Genomic DNA, 19,226 nt, shown 5'->3' with positions numbered 1-19,226 from the left:
TCATTATAAGGGGGCAGTGGAGCAGTCAAATAACCCAAAACATGCAGCTTCATACACACCTTCTCTGTCTTACCACACAGCATATCGACACACACACACACACACACACATTTTCCCATCCGTATCTCAAGCTCTATAATTACCTCCAACGTCCATTTTGTGACTACTCCCAGCGAGGTAAGACACCTGGAAGACATATTTGTTTAGGCTTCATTGGTGAGATGACAACAATGCTGACAAGATGAGCTGGTCCTTTCAAGTGTTTATTTATTCATAATTTTCCCTGTCCGGAGCTGTATCACTATCTATTTGATATGTGCTGCACAACAGTAGGATATACAGAAGATAAAGCAGATGGAGCGAGGAGTTAAGGTTTACATGAAGAAAATATCTATTAGAGCTGACTTATTTCTGAAGATCTATGAGAATCGGTACATGTTCAGCATGGAGAGGAGGATGGGAACATAGAGGTATGTATAGAGAGGTGCAGGAATTAATCTATAAACCCAGAAATGAGTGAACATTTTACCACTTCCTGTTCTCTCGTCTTGAAGTCATTGGGTTTTTTAATGTGTTTTTGGTGAAATGCCACACACAAGGTATAGGGTTAAGAACCGGGGTGGTGTCTTTAGAATATTTACTTAAGTAAAAGAAGCAATACTACGATGTGAAAATACTCAGTTAAAAGTAAAAGTCCTGTATTCAAAATCTTACTTAAGTAAATGTAAAGTTTGAGTATCAAAACATAAAAGTAGTAAGAGTAAAATAATACATGTATATATAGTATTAATAAACTAATTCTGCAAAGTGACTAGTAACTAAATCAAAAAAATAAAAGTAGTGGAGTAAATAATTAATAAAGTCAGTTATTAACATTTGCTTCCCATGTAGTGGAGAAGAAGCATGTATTGTAATGTAAAAATACACAAGCCAAGTACAAGTAACACTATTTTAAACTTAGGTACTGTGCTTGACTAAAAGAGATTTTTCAGGTTTAGTTCTATGACATTAAACTATTCAGTGAATACCACACTGGTGAATGTCCAAAGCATCTTGTGTTATAAAAGAGCTGGTGGCTAAATGAGAACACTAAACACCATCATGTCAAACATTAGCCACCTTTAGCTTAGCGGTGAAGTCTTGCAGTTATAATTTCTCAATGTTCAACTCTTCAAAAATCATAAAATTGGTGTTAATATGTGGAGATTATTCTGCAAACAAAACGGTGGGTTGCGTATTGTAACTCTAGTTCTATAAGCACAGGCTCCACCCTCTACTGGACTCTATGGGTACTACTCTCATCAATGATACGCGAGCGTTCACACACTGAAGTTGTATAAACGTAGCTGGCCAATCAGGGCGAACCTACCTGAATGCGCGCGCAGCTCACAGTATATAAGGCGGCTACGCCTCCTGACTGTCATCCTACACTCTCTTCAGCGAGCGGCATAGGAAAGACAGGGCCCCTAGGTAGAGGGCTCCGCCTGTGCATATAGAACTAGGGTTCCAATACGTAACCCATCGTTCTATATCACACAGGCTCCGCCCTCTACTGGACTCTATGGGTACAGTGGGTGGAGCCCCGATGGATAAACGCCCTGTCGTCCCACAACATCGACCCACCACACTGCCCCTGACCGGCCTTTGAGACCGTGGAGAAGTCGGGGCCGCAGCTTACTTGGCTGGGTAGAGCCTAATTGGTCTGAATAAGCCCATTGCTCCACCCTGCAGGTGCCAGCGCAAGTGACTACACACTGCGCACCATGCTTCCCAGGTCCCTAAGGAGCATGGGACAACGTACGTGCATTATGTCCAAGGGGGTCAGATCAGAGTCCTGCACGGGTCTGATTTTCAAGACCCGCTCCCGCCCCGCACCCGCGACGTGCAATACCGAACCCGCCCCGCTACCCGCACATATTGCCAATTAGTTCCGCAACCCGACCCGACCCGTCGGCACAAGATCCGCAACCCGACCCGAACCCGCATAGCCTATGAGCAGTGAAAACGTGCAATTATTAACACACGCAGTTTCATATTTGTCTCAGAAAGCGTGGGATGTTGGTTATTTTCTCCATCTAGGATGACACAAAAAGCCTCCCAGACGTTGGATTTCGCTCTTGAGGAAGTGTTATTGAAAATGCTGTATTCTCCGCTAGAGAGCTTCACCTCAGCCATTTCGAATGTGGCGCGCTCAGCAGCAGATTGATGCGCTGCAGAGGTTATGATTATGTGCGGTCCCGCGGGGGAGAGGTCTGAGGATTTTAAACATTAAACTAATTTATTATTATTTTAATATATTTATTATGCAACACCCGCGACCCGACCCGCATCATCTTTGTTTTACCCAGAACCGAACCAGGAAAAAAGCGTTTGAAAAAATACCACCCGCGAATCACCTTTTTTGCGGGTCACCCGTCGGGTACCCGATGCAGGACTCTGGGTCAGATACAGCTTACTGACCCACAGCCCTCCTCCTTTCGCCAGACATGTCAAAGAGATACTTACCTTATGAAGGTGTAGACCAAGACGCTGCCGTGTATAGGTGGACGACTAAAGCCGTCTAGCTGTATAACCCTCGACCTGGAAGAACTCCTTAGGTTCTTGGGAACAGAGAAGGGGTTAGGTCTGAGTGTCGCCCTGATGCTACGGTCACCACGAACCAGAAGGCAACTCGGGTGCACCGATAGAGCGGTCAGTTTGCATACTCTGTTTCCTTTTGCTTCTCTCTCTCAATGATAGTGCCTACAGGGAGGAGAGCTCCAGTGGCTCAACGGTTCTGTAACCAAAGCCTTGAGCACCAATGGCAGTTCCCATTGCGGAGTGGAGACACGCACCACTGGGCGCTGTATCCTGATCCCCTGCAAAAAACCCTTCATAAGCGGTTGGCTAAAGACTGGTCTGCTGCAAAATCCCGCATGACAGGACGAGATGGCTGCTGCATACACATTGACTGTGGCATGAGCAAGCCCCTTGTCCACCAGTAGCTATAGCCAGGATATAATAGAGCCCAATGTACCGGACAGAGGCTCTAGACTCCCTTCCTCGCAGCACGTCTGTCCTCTGACAGAGTGGCACGTAGCCTGCCCTCCTTCTCGATGGGGCGTACACCTCGCTCTCGATGGGGGCGTACCCCTCGCTCTTGATGGGGGCTGCATTGAGCAAAATCCCCAGATACCCCACCTGCTGGTGAGGTATGGGACTGCTCTTCTTCCAATTGACCGCAAATCCCAACTTGGTTAGGTGTAGGATCAATTGGGCTGTGTGGAACATTGCCCATTCCCTGGACCTGGCCATGAGGTCATTGAGATAAAATAAAACCTTCATGCCATGGTTGCGAAGCGGCTGAAGCGCTGTGGTTCACACATTTGCTGAACGTGCGTGGGGATAGGGAATAGCCGAACGGTAGTTGTACTCGTAGGCTATCCCCTGGAAGGCAAAATGCAAATACCTTCCGTGCTTTGGAGCAATTTTGACATGAAAGTAAACGTCCCTCAGGTCGATGGTTTGTGAACCAATCGCCCGGCTGCACCACTTCCAGTAATTGTTTTATGGTTAACATATGGAACTTTTTGCAGACAATGTGCTGATTCAGGATGCGAAGATCCAGAATGGGTCTGAATTCTCCTGTCTTCTTGGAAACCAGAAAGTACATGGAGTAAATCCCCCTTTTTCCTGAGAGTGCACAACAGACACAGCCTGTTTTCTCTGTTGAAAGGAAACCTATCTCCTCCTGGGATGATAGATTTGCCTCTCTTATGCCCTTGAATGGAGGAGGGACGCTGCAGCACTGGAGTGAGTAACCCAGTCTCAGTGTCCTGTCCATCCACCCGGCGCTCCGTCATAATGCCGTGGCCACACTGACGGTGAAATGCATTAATCGGAGCTATCACACTAGGCGAGGTGTGTTTCCCGACAACACGCCGGCCATAATGTTCCGGCCCCCGCATAGTGCTTTGACAGCACTTCCTGCGGTTTATCTCACTCACATGCCCACCGGCTGCCTCTTTTACTGGAGTTACAACGGGGCCGGTGAGTGGGGAACTGTGTCTCATAATGGGTGCCCAGTTAACATCGTATGAAACGGATCTTGCCGAATTCAACGAGACATTATGGGGAAATGTGGAATTGTGGAGAGAAATTACTCTTACTCTGGGATAAATGCAATTGTTTTTATTCAATGCATTCGTCACACACGTCACTTTTCATGACTTTACAGTGGGAGGAGGCGGAAGAACTCGCCCTCGCGTCTTGGGTGGTGAGGCACACAGCTCTCGCCGCTGGGACGCTTTCTCCCACAGCCCTTCATTTCCAGGAGGATGGCCCACCCCACCCCGAAGCTCTCTCTTCGGCGCGGAGCCGGAGCAGAGGCCTGTCGGGATCGCGCAGCCTGTCCCCGCAGGTGCCGGTATTGAGCCGGTTCCGCGGGACCAGCCGAGGAGCAGCGGGAGCCATGGGTGTTCTAAACCGGCGCCTTCCCCTCCTTCTCACCATGACGCTGCGTTCTCCTCTTTGAGGAAGAGCCAGCGGCAGCATACGGCTAAGCTGCGCATTTTCTTCCTCCAGATATCCGGCAACAGGGGCGAAATGAAGGGCGTAGAACCCCTGGCAGAGGCGGCTCACCGGTTTCGGTGGCAGTGGTGGGGGGAGCGGTAGCCCTACACGCTCCGCCGCCATGGTCATCACCAGGGGGAAGTCCTGGCGGACAGACCTGTGCGGTGGACTTCCATGGACGCCGGACCCGGAAGTGCCCGACAACGAGAAGTCCTCATCATCCTCCACCCCGGCAAACGGAGCCATCCGCCCCGCTGGAATGGCGAACGTGAATGGCACCGCCTCGGCCATATCCTGGTCCCCAATCTCCACCATATCGAGCTCAGCCTGGTCATCCGTCTCATCACCACGCCGTGAGACGTAGTGGGTCTGGAAATGATCCCACCGGTGTTGGCGTCTCAGCCGTGGTAGCACCCGGCAGGCAGTGCAGGACGGAGAAGGCTTCACGCCGTCCACGGCGTGGTCAGGCCCCAAACACTCAAAGCAGAGGTGATGGGGATCGGCGCCCGCTATTAAGCCAGGGGAGCTCCAACAAGCCGTTGGAGCAACTGGACCGAGAGTGAATACCGGTGAATACACAGAAACCGATGTGAGTTTGGAAAATTGCACAGTAAAAATATATTTTAGTAGACCTCAACAATGGAATTATGATCAGTAGAAATGGCCATGACATGGGCCCTTTAAATATTTCAAAAATGCTAATGGTAACTTTCGAGTTGGCCTACCAAAATACCTCATCACTGCACCACTTTATCAGCTGGAAAAAATGTTTTAATAAAAGAGCACATGCACTGTATGTCATCAACAAACACACAAATCTGCTTGCGCAGACACACAAGTGTATTAACCAGTTAAGCCCCATGCCCCCGGTACCGGTCATTTTCGAGCTTGAGGCCTGAAAAACAGGCTCGGGGCTTAATTGGTTAAAGAAATATACACAAAACACATACGCTACCTTCCTGCTCTGCAGTGCCACTTAATAAGCCTTGCTGGAACAAAAAAACACTTTCATGGCAAAGTACACACACCTGCACAAAACACACAACTCTGAATTGTACAGACCAGGGTACCAAATCTTATTTTCTTCACATGTACGGACACACACACACACACACACACACACACACACACACACACACACACACACACACACACACACACACACACACACACACACACACACACACACACACAACACCCACACCACACACACACACACACACACACACACACACACACACACACACACAACACACACACACACACACACACACACACACACACACACACACACACACACACACACACACACACACACACACACACACCACACACACACACACACACACACACACACACACACACACACACACACACACACACAACAGCCAGGTAGAAGGACTTCATCCACAGTGACAAGGTGCCACAGTGTGTGAAAATGTCAGCCTTCAACAGCGCAGCCTGAAGTCTGGCACCATATTTAAGGCTCTCATTAGCCTCAAAGAAAATATGCGTGAAATTGAAGTGTAAGAAAGCCCTTTTCTCTCTCACTGCCTTCACATCCTGCGAGCAGAGGGGAAGGCCTAATAAGGTTCAAAACTAGCATGAGGGAGACAATGGGTACCATCACGGGGATGAGCACACACACAGACCTACACAGGGAAACATATTCACATTATTGCACTTACTATGCAATCATTACCTGCATTAACCCTTTAGGTTACAGTCAGTGAAGTAAAATAAATGATACATTATTCCGACAACATTTAACGTTTTTTTTGATATACTAACTCTTGAAATGCCATCATTCAGTACCACCTAAAAACGTTTTCAATAATAAGAAATAAGTGCAAAGTAATCGTTTTCATTCATTGGGTTTCAATTTGTATTATTCATAATCAAAAAGGTAAAAACCATTTTTAGATTTAGAAATAAACTATAGGTTACAACAACAAAAACAAAACATTTTTAAAAAAAGTACTTTTTCATAATTGTAGAAGAACATTATTAAGCTAAGGTTATCAACTACGTTTATATAATATCGTTCTTGTTGTTACCTAGGCTACTGTGAATAAAACAGGGAGAACTCATTATCATTCAAATTTGAAAATGCTTTATCTCATAGAGAACCAATATTTCAACTTTTAAAAATTCAGCAATAAATTAAAGGCTAAAACAAACAATCAAAAATAAACAGACTTAATTTAAACTTTACTGTACATCATTCACAGTTACAAGCCTGTGTGTCAAGCTGAAACAATTGATACTTTATATGACTTGTCGATACACTCGTAAATATTCCTAATTCGTTACAATAGAAAACCCATTATAAAGCATTTTGTAAAGACTTTTATATTTTTCTTTATATTTCCGGTCATTGACTGATTTTCAGATGTAACTTTTTCCCCTTACTAATGCAAATTATAAGAAGAAGAATCTGCCTATACCTAAGGAATTTTGATACTTTACTTAAATCACCATCAACCACTTTGATTAATTTGTATTCCCATTAGAATGCATTTTAACAGTGATTTTAATGTATAGGTGAGTGATTGTAATTATCAGATTACAATATATTACAACTAGTTATAATACACTCAGGGCCTTACTATTGCAGTATTATAACTTGACCTTATAAGTAAATATAAAGTCATCTATAATGTCTTGTGATGTTTGTTATAAAACATTATGAACATTATGAGTGTGATGAAAGTACGATTATACAGTGCCTTCAGCCGATTATAACACAAATGTACATTATTAGTATATGAATAATGCACTTTAGTCATGGTCATTATCGGTTCATTCATTGTATTTATTGGTTTATTGGTGGAACATTAATTTTAATAAACAACAAGTCGATACAGCTACGCTAGCTTAACATGACAAAGCATTGACTTGTGGAAGCTTTTCATATGATGATTTGCAACTAAATTATTTGTATTCTATGGTCAATAGATATCCATTGATCTGACAAAACAATCAACGAAGGAGGACACCTCTTGCTTTTTAGTCATGCAAGCAGCATGGTTCTAGGCTTGTCAGTGGTCCCCCACTTTTTCTCTCATGGAAATGTCAATATAACAACTTTGATATGAATTGACAAGTCATTGTGTACAGATACCCATGGTACACAGAGGATGAATGGCATTGAGTTTGGTGGTCAAATGATTTTCCTCTGCCACTATCAGCAGATTACCAAATGACCAGATCTTAACATGCCAAACCAAAATGATTTACAAGGTGATCATTGAAACTACTTAACCAACAATCATTATGGTTGTATTGTCATTAGCTTAAAATAGCTGCTGTGCCAAACTGCAACCTCACAAAACCACTACTGTAGACTGTTTTATTACATAGAATCAAATGAAACACAAACATTATCAACAGCTTGCACATGATGCCCTATTCTGTTGAATGCTTGTTGTATAATGGGCAGTAGGCCTTCTGAGACGCAAAAGGACTGCACTGCCTGAAGCCAGCTCTGCCAGTGAACATTAACATCTTAATAGCAGTTTTCGTAGATGGTGCTATGTTCCAACATACCCCACCCTCATTGTCGCCCACACAATGCAACCGTCAGAATCCCCCAGGAACATACAGAGAGCCTCCACAACAGTAAGCCGCTCACATGCATTTGAGGAAGGTGTGCTGCAGATCCAGATAGCTTTATCTAAAGCAGTGGGGGCTGGTGGGAGGGTGGGAATACAAGCTCAGTGGATCTACTGCTCACAATGGAATCACACAGCATAACACAAATAAAGCCGGGGTACAAGCAAACACACTCCTTACACAAAAACGCACCGGGAGAGCTCCCTGTCCATCTCACTTCCTCCTGATTTCTTTTTCGGTTCCCATTTCCTCTCTCCGCTGTTTTTTCTTTCACTTGGAAACATAGTCAGTCACACACATTGCAACCCATTGACAGTCAAGGCAGGTGACTCACACATCATAGTGTTATCTTATTGGTAATATGTAATGCAAACCAATGGCACTTATTGGGTGATCCCCCCAGGAAGCAGGGTTAGGGTTAGGGTTATGGTCATGTTTGGCTAAAATGGCCTAATCCTGAAAAGGAAAACACCAGCAATTACAGATTTTTTTCAGAAGAAGCAATGATTTCCTGACATATGAGATTTTGCTTTCAATCATTAGACTTTTATATCCCAGTATAAATTATAATATATTTGGTTGTCCATTGTCTCTTCATTTTTGGTAAATATCAACATTTCACATCTCTCCAATACTTTGGTTGATGACCAAATAATACCTACAAAACTGTCGATACCCTAAACTAAAATAGCAATCATGATAAACATCAACTTTTTAGCCATGTCAGTGTAAGCATATTATGAGCATGCCAATATTAGCATTAAGCTCAAAGCACTGCTGTGCCAAACGTCAGAATGATTTATTTGTTTGCCTTTTAAAAGCAGCAATATGAGTTAAGTGGTCCTGTTCTAAAAAGGCGGGATCTTTCATTATTTTTAAATTATAGTCAAGCAGTTCTTGAGATGTAAATAGCTTGAAAGTAATAAAACCTTAATCCTGGGAGAAATGCACACAGCTCGTATTCAGAAACCGAGCCTTTTAACGAGCCGTCAGGACTTCTGTAAGGTTGTGATGTCACAGCAATGCTACAGTCATTCCTTGGATGCCGAAATGCCAAGAGTGCACATAAAGAAGACGTGGAAACACCGACCAATAAGATCATACTGGGCTTTTTCGGTAGTGGGGCTACGAAACACCATGTATAGAGGTTTTGGTATAAAAAAATGCAACCATGAAACTGATAATGAGCATGAGTCTTTCAAAGTTCGGAAATTAAGACCTAGTAGGTATTTAAAAAAAGTTTAACTGTAAAGCCAATCAATTTCCTGTCCTGCCTTACTGACATAAACACATTCGAAACAGTCTCTTTTAATTAAGAATTCCATCAGTCAAAATTAAGCCTACTCAGAAAGTGCATGTTTAGAGCTTGTGTATTGTATATACAGTTTAACATGGTTACTCACAAGCCAGGTGCTATCAAAGTGCATTTGTTAGAATAGTTTTACAGCCAAGATCACAACAGCCCTGTAATCAAACACACTTGTATGGTGAAAATTAATATTGTGACAGCAAAACAATAAAGATATATAAAGCTTCAACTACCATGTTTACTTATTGATTGACTGGGGTTTCAACTCAAAGAGGGCTTCCTAACAAATGTCTGCTTGCACTGTCGGACTCAACCATTCTACTCACTGACCTGAAACCATTAAGATTGATTTTCAGACACTTTTTACTGCATGTTTTTTGCCTTGTTACTTAAAACCATTATTCCTCTAAAGTTCTGGGGATCTAGCCATGAACTCGAACAACCTCATGCAATACAGTCCAACATAACCAGACAAGAGTATGAGTGAAACATATCCTAACGCTGCATCTCCGAGATATTTATTGGGACACACTGATGTCAAACACTAATCATATGGAAATATGGACAACTTTGCTGCATCTAATCATACCCCACATTACATAAAAACAAGCTGTCAATTTGAAAACAAAAAAAGTGTAATCCCCATGGTGATAATTACAAGTACGACACAGATATACTTTGTGGTCAAGGATTTCTCCAACTTCAATTGCACAAGTTTGTTGATACAGGCTACAAAAACAGCAGCCATTTCAGTTTTTCTAGAAGTAAAAGGTAAAGGACATCAAAGCCTAAATCCTATTTACAAGTAATTAACAACCAGGCGCCACCACCATTTTGGTTGTGGACAAAATAGCAAGAAAATAACCCTTGAATTTTTCCATGTATGAACATAGCATACGCATTTGCACTCAATTGAACTCATTTGGATGTGAAACATCAAAGAAACGTTGTAAGAGACCAGAAGGAAGTTCTTTGATTCTCTGTCTTCAAGTCTCTCAGTCATTAATTCACCAGAGCAAATCTTCTTGGTAACATTACTGAGGCCTTCATTCGCTAATGTCTTGCTTTGGTTAAGAGTTATTCATTTGTACAACCACGGATGTCTCAGATCATAGCGATGGCATATGTAAATTCTGTCTGGGCTGGTTCTTGGGCTAGATTCCTTAAGAAGATGGTGGGAAGTGAGCCAAGAGACTGGGAAGTGGCACATCAAAGTCATAAATAAAAAGCAGCTGGAAGGTAGAATCATGACATTTACTTGCATTTTCTATGAAATATTTAAAAATGTCTTGGGTTAACTTTAAGGTTTGGCACTTATGTGGCACTTTTAATCTTCTTGTTGGTACAAGAGGAAGGAAAATATACTGTTATAAGTGTTATAACCTAACCCCAATTGTATTTGTATCAGTGTAACCTATTATACTTAGCGTTTAAGTGTATTTTCTAATGTTAAAATGTTTTTTATTGTGTTTTCATCATTCCAAACTGTCTAAATATCAATAGTGACTTAACATTCCTATGTCCTTATCTGTCTAGACTGGCCAATCATGTTTAGATCCTTTGGACTTGCTTCAGCTTTTGAGACATATAATAAATATACATATAATAAATAGAAAATAGACGTTAAGTTGACAGGTTGTGGTTCTATTATGGGTTCATGTGCTGCATTAATTGTTGGTCCAAAGATGTATCCATGATCATTGTGAGGTTGCAAGGCAAAAAGCATTACTTAAGCAAATATATTACGCCTTAAGTTGGAACTTGCGGGCTTGTGGTCATGACTTGGGATATTGTGTGCACACTGCACAGTACACTTTTCCACATAACACTGCCAGGCAACAGTATTATTAATGTTACTCTCGGGGTATAGCAGCCATAGAGGCTAACCCTTTTGAAAGTAAGCAAGCAGGTAGGGTATAGCACGAAAAAGAAAAAGGCAGAATGACAAAGTAAAAATATGTTAGAAAACAATGTTATTATGCACACATACATTACATTTCACTGCCTCAGCTTTGTCTAACAACCTCAGCAAACACATCTCAACTCTTCAACTTGGTGCTTTCAGAAAACTTCCAAAATATTTGATTGAGTTCAGCTTTGGTGAACTTTGCGTGCTTTTAAATGATACTGAGATACTGAGATTGCCAACCATTAGGCGTGGTTGGCAATCAATTATCAGACAAAGTTTGATACAAACACATCCCTTTACAGAAATGTTTTAACTTATTGTCTGGTTAGCAAAGGTAGCTCGTCGAGATAAAAATAACGCTAAGCTTTTAACAGCTTATATTTTATGCGTTTATACAAATTAATTTCACAGTGCCACTTCCTGAATTTATTGCAGACCTTTGGTATTCAATTCAATTAGGTGAATCCAATACTCTGGTTACTTAATTTAAATGTAATATATATTAAATAAAAAATATGTAATCCAGCGTTCATGTTCTGTTTAAATCACTACACCCTAAATAAATACTTTTTCTAATCATTCTGATGTTTAAGACATTATTAAATGTCCACTTGTTATACTCAATTGAAATGACCTTCATGTTGAACTGTTGATGGCAATTACATCCAATGATGACCAACATTTGTTCTCTGACATGAATTTCAATGCATGGCTCCTTGATCTAATTAAGGGTCAGTAGGTGTCACGGTTTGTGCAGGAAGCAGGACCCAAATGCAGATTAAAGTGACAAAGAATAGCTCCTTTATTTCAAGGCTCAACTATTAACAAATACAGAACAGAACACTCACCGCAGACCAAGTCAAAACACAAGACGAACCGACAAATCACTAAGCCACCAGGGTGGGTGGAGGGGGTCTGGAGGACGGGCTTGGGCTGACAGCCCAGGGGCACGGCAGAGGACCAGGAAGGGGTCTCGGGCGGACGGCCCGGGGGCAAGGCAGGGGACCAGAAAGGGGTCTCGGGCGGACGGCCCGGGGGCAAGGCAGAGGACCAGGAAGGGGTCTCGGGCGGACGGCCCGGGGGCAAGGCAGAGTCCAAAATGGGGACCATGGAGGGGCGAAGGCAGCGGCAGGAAGAGTCAGGGGGCCGGGCCCGAGGGTGAAGGCAACGGCAGGAAGAGTCAGTGGACGGGGCCCGAGGGTGAAGACCGCGGCTCTCAGGGGGCCGGGCTCGAGGGTGAAGACCGCGGCTCTCAGGGGGCCGGGCTCGAGGGCGAGGGCAGCGGCAGGAAGAGTCAGGGGGCCGGGATCGCGGGCGAAGACCACGGCTCACAGAGGGCCGGGATCGAGGGCGAAGACCGCGGCTCTCAGGGGGCCGGGCTCGAGGGCGAAGACCACGGCTCACAGAGGGCCGGGATCGAGGGCGAAGACCGCGGCTCTCAGGGGCCCGGGCTCGAGGGCGAAGACCAGAGAGCTCCGGAGGCCGGGCAGGAAGGCGCTGACAGGACAGTGCCGGAGACCGGGCAGGACCCGGTGTCGGAGCTGGTGGGACAGGCCTCTGCAGGATCCCCCACGGAAGAGGACCAGGACACGGGATTTGCAGGACCCCCCGGCAGGAGAGCAGTCGGCGGGGCCTCCAACGGCACAGGACAAAGGGTTGGCAGGACCCCCGGCAGGAGAGTAGTCGGCGGGACCTCCAACGAGACAGGACAAGGAGCTGGCAGGACCCCCGGCAGGAGAGTAGACGGCGGGACCTCCAACGGGACAGGACATAGGGTTGGCAGGACCCCCGGCAGGAGAGTAGTCGGCGGGGCCTCCAACGAGACAGGACAAGGAGCTGGCAGGACCCCCGGCAGGAGAGTAGACGGCGGGACCTCCAACGGGACAGGACAAGGGGTTGGCAGGACCCCCGGCAGGAGAATAGTCGGCGGGGCCTCCAACAGCACAGGACAAAGGGTTGGCAGGACCCCCGGCAGGAGAGTAGTCGGCGGGACCTCCAACGAGACAGGAAAAGGAGCTGGCGTCGTCTGGGGAGCCAGCAGGAGACGAGGTGCTGGAGTCGGCCAGTACACTGACAAGACTCGGGGAGCTGGCGTCGGCTGGGGAGCCAGCAGAAGACGAGGTGCTGGAGTCGGCCGGTACGCCGACAAGACTCGGGGAGCTAGCGTCGGCTGGGGAGCCAGCCCTGTAGCCAAAACTGGAGTCGAGCCCATGGCTTCCGGGGCCGGTACTGAAGCCGGAACCATGGCTGCTGGGGCCGGAACCATGGCTGCGGGGGTCAGAATTGAAGCCAGAATCATGGCTGTAAGGTCCGGTTCTGGAGCCGGAAACATGGCTGTAAGGTCCGGTTCTGGAGCCGGAAACATGGCTGTAAGGTCCGGTTCTGGAGCCGGAAACATGGCTGTAAGGTCCGGTTCTGGAGCCGGAAACATGGCTGTAAGGTCCGGTTCTGGAGCTGAAGCCTGGATCATTGCTGTGTGGGCCGGTCTTGGAGCCGGAAACATGGCTGCTGGGGCCGGCACTGGAGCCGGAACCATGGCTGCTGGGCAAGGAACCGGAACACGGATCCATGGCTGTGTGGGGTGGTACTAGAGCACGGTACCATGGCTATGTGGGATGGTACTGGAGCACGGAACCATGGCTGCTGGGTCCGGCACTGGAGCACGGAACCATGGCTGCTGGGGCTCGGGCTGCTAGCCTGGCCTTGCGACGACTCCTCTTAGCAGCCTCCTGAATACTCCGTGGACCTCCATAAGCCTGACGAGTTCCGGAATACGACTCCTGGACAGGAGCAGGAACTGGGGCAGAAGCACTGGCTGACTCCAGACGGACCACACCGAGACGTGTGTAGTCAGCAGGCTGGAAATCACACACCCAGAGGAAGTTCAAAATCCAGCCAGGCAAGAACTTCCCCAAGTCTGGTTTCTCCATAGCCAACCGGTGCGCCTCTACCAGAGCGGCCTCCCTCTGCCGAACATTGGACGCTCCACTCCACCAATCACAGCAGCAAGCCAAACCAAAGGAAAAATGCTGTAGCTCCACCTCAAATGGATCATCTGCTGGGTCAATTTCTGGTCGGTTCGTTCTGTCACGGTTTGTGCAGGAAGCAGGACCCAAATGCAGATTAAAGTGACAAAGAATATCTCCTTTATTTCAAGGCTCAACTATTAACAAATACAGAACAGAACACTCACCGCAGACCAAGTCAAAACACAAGACGAACCGACAAAGACAGACGGAAAAACCAGAACTTAAATACACCCAGGACTAATCAAACAAACACGAGACAGGTGAGGAGGTAGGAGAAAACACAGAGGCACCAGGTGAACACAATCGGGTAATCAGGGAGGGAAAACAGACCCAAAGATAGAAAAAGACAAGACAAAACAACAACACAGACAGATCGTGACAGTAGGTCATTGTTTATGTCTGTTTCCTCCAACACTGTAGATCTTCTCTGGCCCCACATGTTTCTGAAAGTATCTTAAAATAACGCATGTGATGAATGTGCAATTTCCCTAATTTACGGCTGGCTGCCGTACTCAGGGCCGTGGGCTGGATGGAAATCTTAAATGGGGCTTGAAAAGCACTCCTCACAACAAGAAATCAATATGCCATGCAGCCTAGAGAGGCGACCCACTATCTACTGTGGCCGAGGCAACGCTTGCAGGGTAATTTCCTCTAAATGCTACGAACACAGCTCAGCCACTTCATGATTCACAAATAGAATCACAGTCACACGCTCTGACACGCATACACTCCAGAAGATGCATTTTGAATGGTGTGTGTGTTGTTGTGAGTCGTACAGATATAATTTGCTTGTGAGAGATGTTTTTTTTTTCTAGAAAAGTGTCTTGAAATTTGATTGTGTATTTAAAAGTAGAACATGGACAATACTCCGGAAATGTTATGCGCAAACATGTGTGTCTCTCTGTTAATGAATGAGTATTGGATCTCAAAACTGGAGTGAAAGCCACAAATCATCTGATGCAATTCATTAGGTTTAGGATTTGGTGGGCGACAGGTGCAAACACGTTACAACGGACCAAAATCATTACATTTGTGGAAAAGCGCTGCAGCCAATGCAGAAATGAAAACACAAATGTGCCAAAACACATCCAAATGAAGAAACATCTTCACCAACTTGACAACACATGCGCAGCATTTAAACAAACATTTACCAACTTGTCGAAACATGAGCAGGGTTCCTCAAAGCGGTGCATAAACGAAACGCTGCAAACAAAAACACTGCAAACAAAAACGCTGCAAGAAACTTAAAACACAGGGGAAAAAAACTGGGGAAATGATTGTCCATTAATGAAAACCAGGGAACACAGAAAAGTGATGGACATTCTCTGTTCTGTTCCAGGTCCTAAAAGAACATTACAGGTGATGTGCTTCCACCGTTGGGATGCTCCCTTCAGGTGCTTGAAGACTTTAGTAATTCTGGTTGGGTCTGGTTGTCATCATTTGGGTTGAGTCTTGTCACTACATGAATGTCGTTTTGCAAACAGGAGAAAACTGATTTTTTTGGAAAATGCTTTATTTAAATATTTAGAAAAACCTGACTAGAGGGACTTGGAAGGCGTTAAAGGTAAATCTCTAAAAAACAGATTATCCATTCATATGTCCGTTTAGCTTTTGGGTTTCCATGTATTGTCTGTGTAGTAGTAGTACCAATCACGCTGGAGCAGGCTTTGTATTTAAGTCCAGATGTCACAGATTACTTAAGTAACAGCTATAATAAAATATGTAAAAGTTTATTTCGGCAGTAAAACAAAGCAGACTGTCACAATGTCTGCCTAACATGTTTGGATATTACTTCTTAACACAATCATGAAAAAAATATCAATAATACTAGCAGTTTCCAAACTCATGTGCAAGTCATGTGCTCGTCATGACTTGCAGAAGTCAGGAGATATTCTGTTTGCCTGATATCCGGAGATCACAACCCTCTCACTGCTCCTCTTCAAGCTCATTATCACGGTTAAATTATTTCCTCCCACAAGAACGTTAATTAACACACACGTCCACACCATGTCTGGCACAAATTGATTACAACATCAGAGCCACTGTGTGTGTGTGTGTGTGTGTGTGTGTGTGTGTGTGTGTGTGTGTGTGTGTGTGTGTGTGTGTGTGTGTGTGTGTGTGTGTGTGTGAATAGATCAGCCATGTATGCACTTTCTAATAAGAGAAAGGGAGGTAATGCATACATGCAGCCTCAAAAAATAGGTAGTGGTATTTAAGAGTATCAGAAACAAACACAAAAAAGACAACATGTGTGTGGTGTACACACACACACACACACCTATGCACACACATACGCACACACACACACACACACACACACACACACACACACACACACACACACACACACACACACACACACACACACACACACACCACACACCACACACACACACATCAGTCTGAGGACATGATTTATGTCACTATGAGAGAGCAGGGTGGGTAATTTCAGGCTTGGCCTCAATCACCAGTGTTAAGCATAATTCCAGTCCTGAAGGGGTTAATTAGGGGCTGTGAGGGTAGGCTGGAATTAATTGGCTTGTGCCTGAAAAGACAGAGTAAATAATAGAGGGGGAGAGAGAAAGGCTGTGATGTTTTCATGCATCAGAACCAGTTGACAGTGTTGACTTGCCATGGTAAATCAACACTGTACATGCAATAAGATGAGATGTTAAAGGAAGGGGCTTGCAATACCTTATATGTTTTAGTCATCACACTTCATGATAAGACCAAAACTGACAATGATTGTGACCTTGTGACAAGTGCTTTATGTATATCCAAGGCCATGAACACATACACTATCCTGCTGCACTTAAAAGTTCTAGTCTCAATCTGATAATCTTTTTTTAATTGGTCTATTGTGCTTAATGAGTGCTGTTTACAAGGTTGATAAATAAGCCAAACCCAACATGGGCAATGTAGGTTAGAAGAAGCGTAAATACACATACACTACCAGTCAAAAGTGTGGTCACACCTTCAAATTCGAAGTTTTTTATTTATTTGAATTTGTTCTACTTTGTAGATTAATACCGAAGACATCAAAACTATGAAAGAACACATATGGAATTATCTAGTTAACAAAAAAGTGTTAAAAAATCTAGAATATGATTTTTATTTTAGATTCTTCAAAGTAGTCCCCTTTTGTGTCATGTCTCGAAAGATTATTGTTAAGTTATATTCTTTAAATTAATTTTGTCATGTCCCTTTGTCTTGTGCCTCCCTGTTTATATTTTTGAAGTCATTCTCCCTCTCGTTTCAGGTCACTGTGCTCCCCGCCCCTTTGTGTCTCCTGCGTTTGTGATTGTTTACCCCGCCCTGATTGTTTCCACCTGTGCCCATTACCTCATGTGTATATATTGTCTTAGTCTCCACCTGTCCTGTGCCAGTTCGTCTCTTCTCATGACTCGAATTATCAGCGTACCCTCAAGCCTGTGCCATGTTTGTTATTTTTGTTCCAAAGCTCCATATGGAAGTATTTCAGTTGTTCCTCGAAAGAGTGATTTTTTGTACTCTGTTTTGTTACTGTTAAATTACCCAGTAAAGTAGTTCTGAGTCTGAGTTGTGCATTTGGGATCATGAGTCTGAGTTCACCCCTTGACATTTTGCCTTGATGACAGCTTTGCAGACTCTTGGCTTCTCTCAGCTTCATGAGGTAGACACCTGGAATGGTTTTCAATGAACACGTGTGCCTTGTCAAGAGGCAATTTGTGGAATTACTTGCCTTCTCAATGTGTTTGAGACCATCAGTTGTGTTGTGCAAAGGTAGGGTTAGTGCACAGTGGATAGCCCTATTTGACTACTGTTGTAATCCATATTATGGCAAGAACGACTCAACTCAGTAAAGAGAAACGACAGTCCATCATTACTTTAATAAATGAAGGCCAGTCGATCCGAAACATTTCAAGAACTTTGAATTTGAAAACCAATCGAATGAAACCATCGAATGAAATCAAGGACCCCTCCAAGGAAAGGAAGAGCAAGAGTTACCTCTGCTGCAGAAGATAAATACATCAGAGTTACCAGCCTCAGAAACCGAAAATTAAAGCACCTCAGATTAGAGCCCACATCAATGATCACAGAGCTCAAGTAGCAGACAATCTCAACATCCACTGTTCAGAGGAGACTGCGTGAATCAGGCCTTCATGGTCCAATTGCTCCAAAGATCCACTACTGATGATGAACAACAAGAAGAAAATAATTGTTTTGGCCAAGAAACACAAGGATTGGACATTAGACAGTGGAAATCTGTACTGTGGTCAGATGAGTCCAAATTTAAACTTTTTGGTTCCAACCGGCGTCTCTTTGTGAGACGCAGAGAAGGTGAGCGGATGGTTTCTGCATGTGTGGCTCCCATCGTGAAGCATTTCACACACTTTTCTGGTGTCACTGTTGGTGATTTATTCAGAATTCAAGGCACACTTAACCAGCATGGCTACCACAGCATTCTGCAGTAGCCAGCACAATATAAATCATATTCTGGATTTCTTAACACTTTTTTGTTTACTAGAAAAAATCCATATGTGTTATTTTATAGTTTTGATGTCTTCAGTATACATCTACAATGTAGAAACATTTTAAAAATAAATACAAAACTTCAAATTTGAAGGTGTGTCCAAACTTTTGACTGGTAATGTATACTGTATCAACGTTGCTGGGTTAAAGAATACTGAGGAGACCGCTTGGGGAATACCAACATTTGTTAATCGAGCTACAACAGTCTCACAGAAGGTTCTTTGCTTGGTAGGCTGTTTGCTTGTTTAGTCTGCATACACTGTATAATACCTGGCTGCTTGAGGGAGGGCCTTATTGAGAC

Source organism: Gymnodraco acuticeps, unplaced genomic scaffold (assembly GCF_902827175.1).
Source record: "Gymnodraco acuticeps unplaced genomic scaffold, fGymAcu1.1, whole genome shotgun sequence".
Taxonomy (NCBI): Eukaryota; Metazoa; Chordata; class Actinopteri; order Perciformes; family Bathydraconidae; genus Gymnodraco; species Gymnodraco acuticeps.
Note: the sequence above shows the minus strand (reverse complement) of the source record.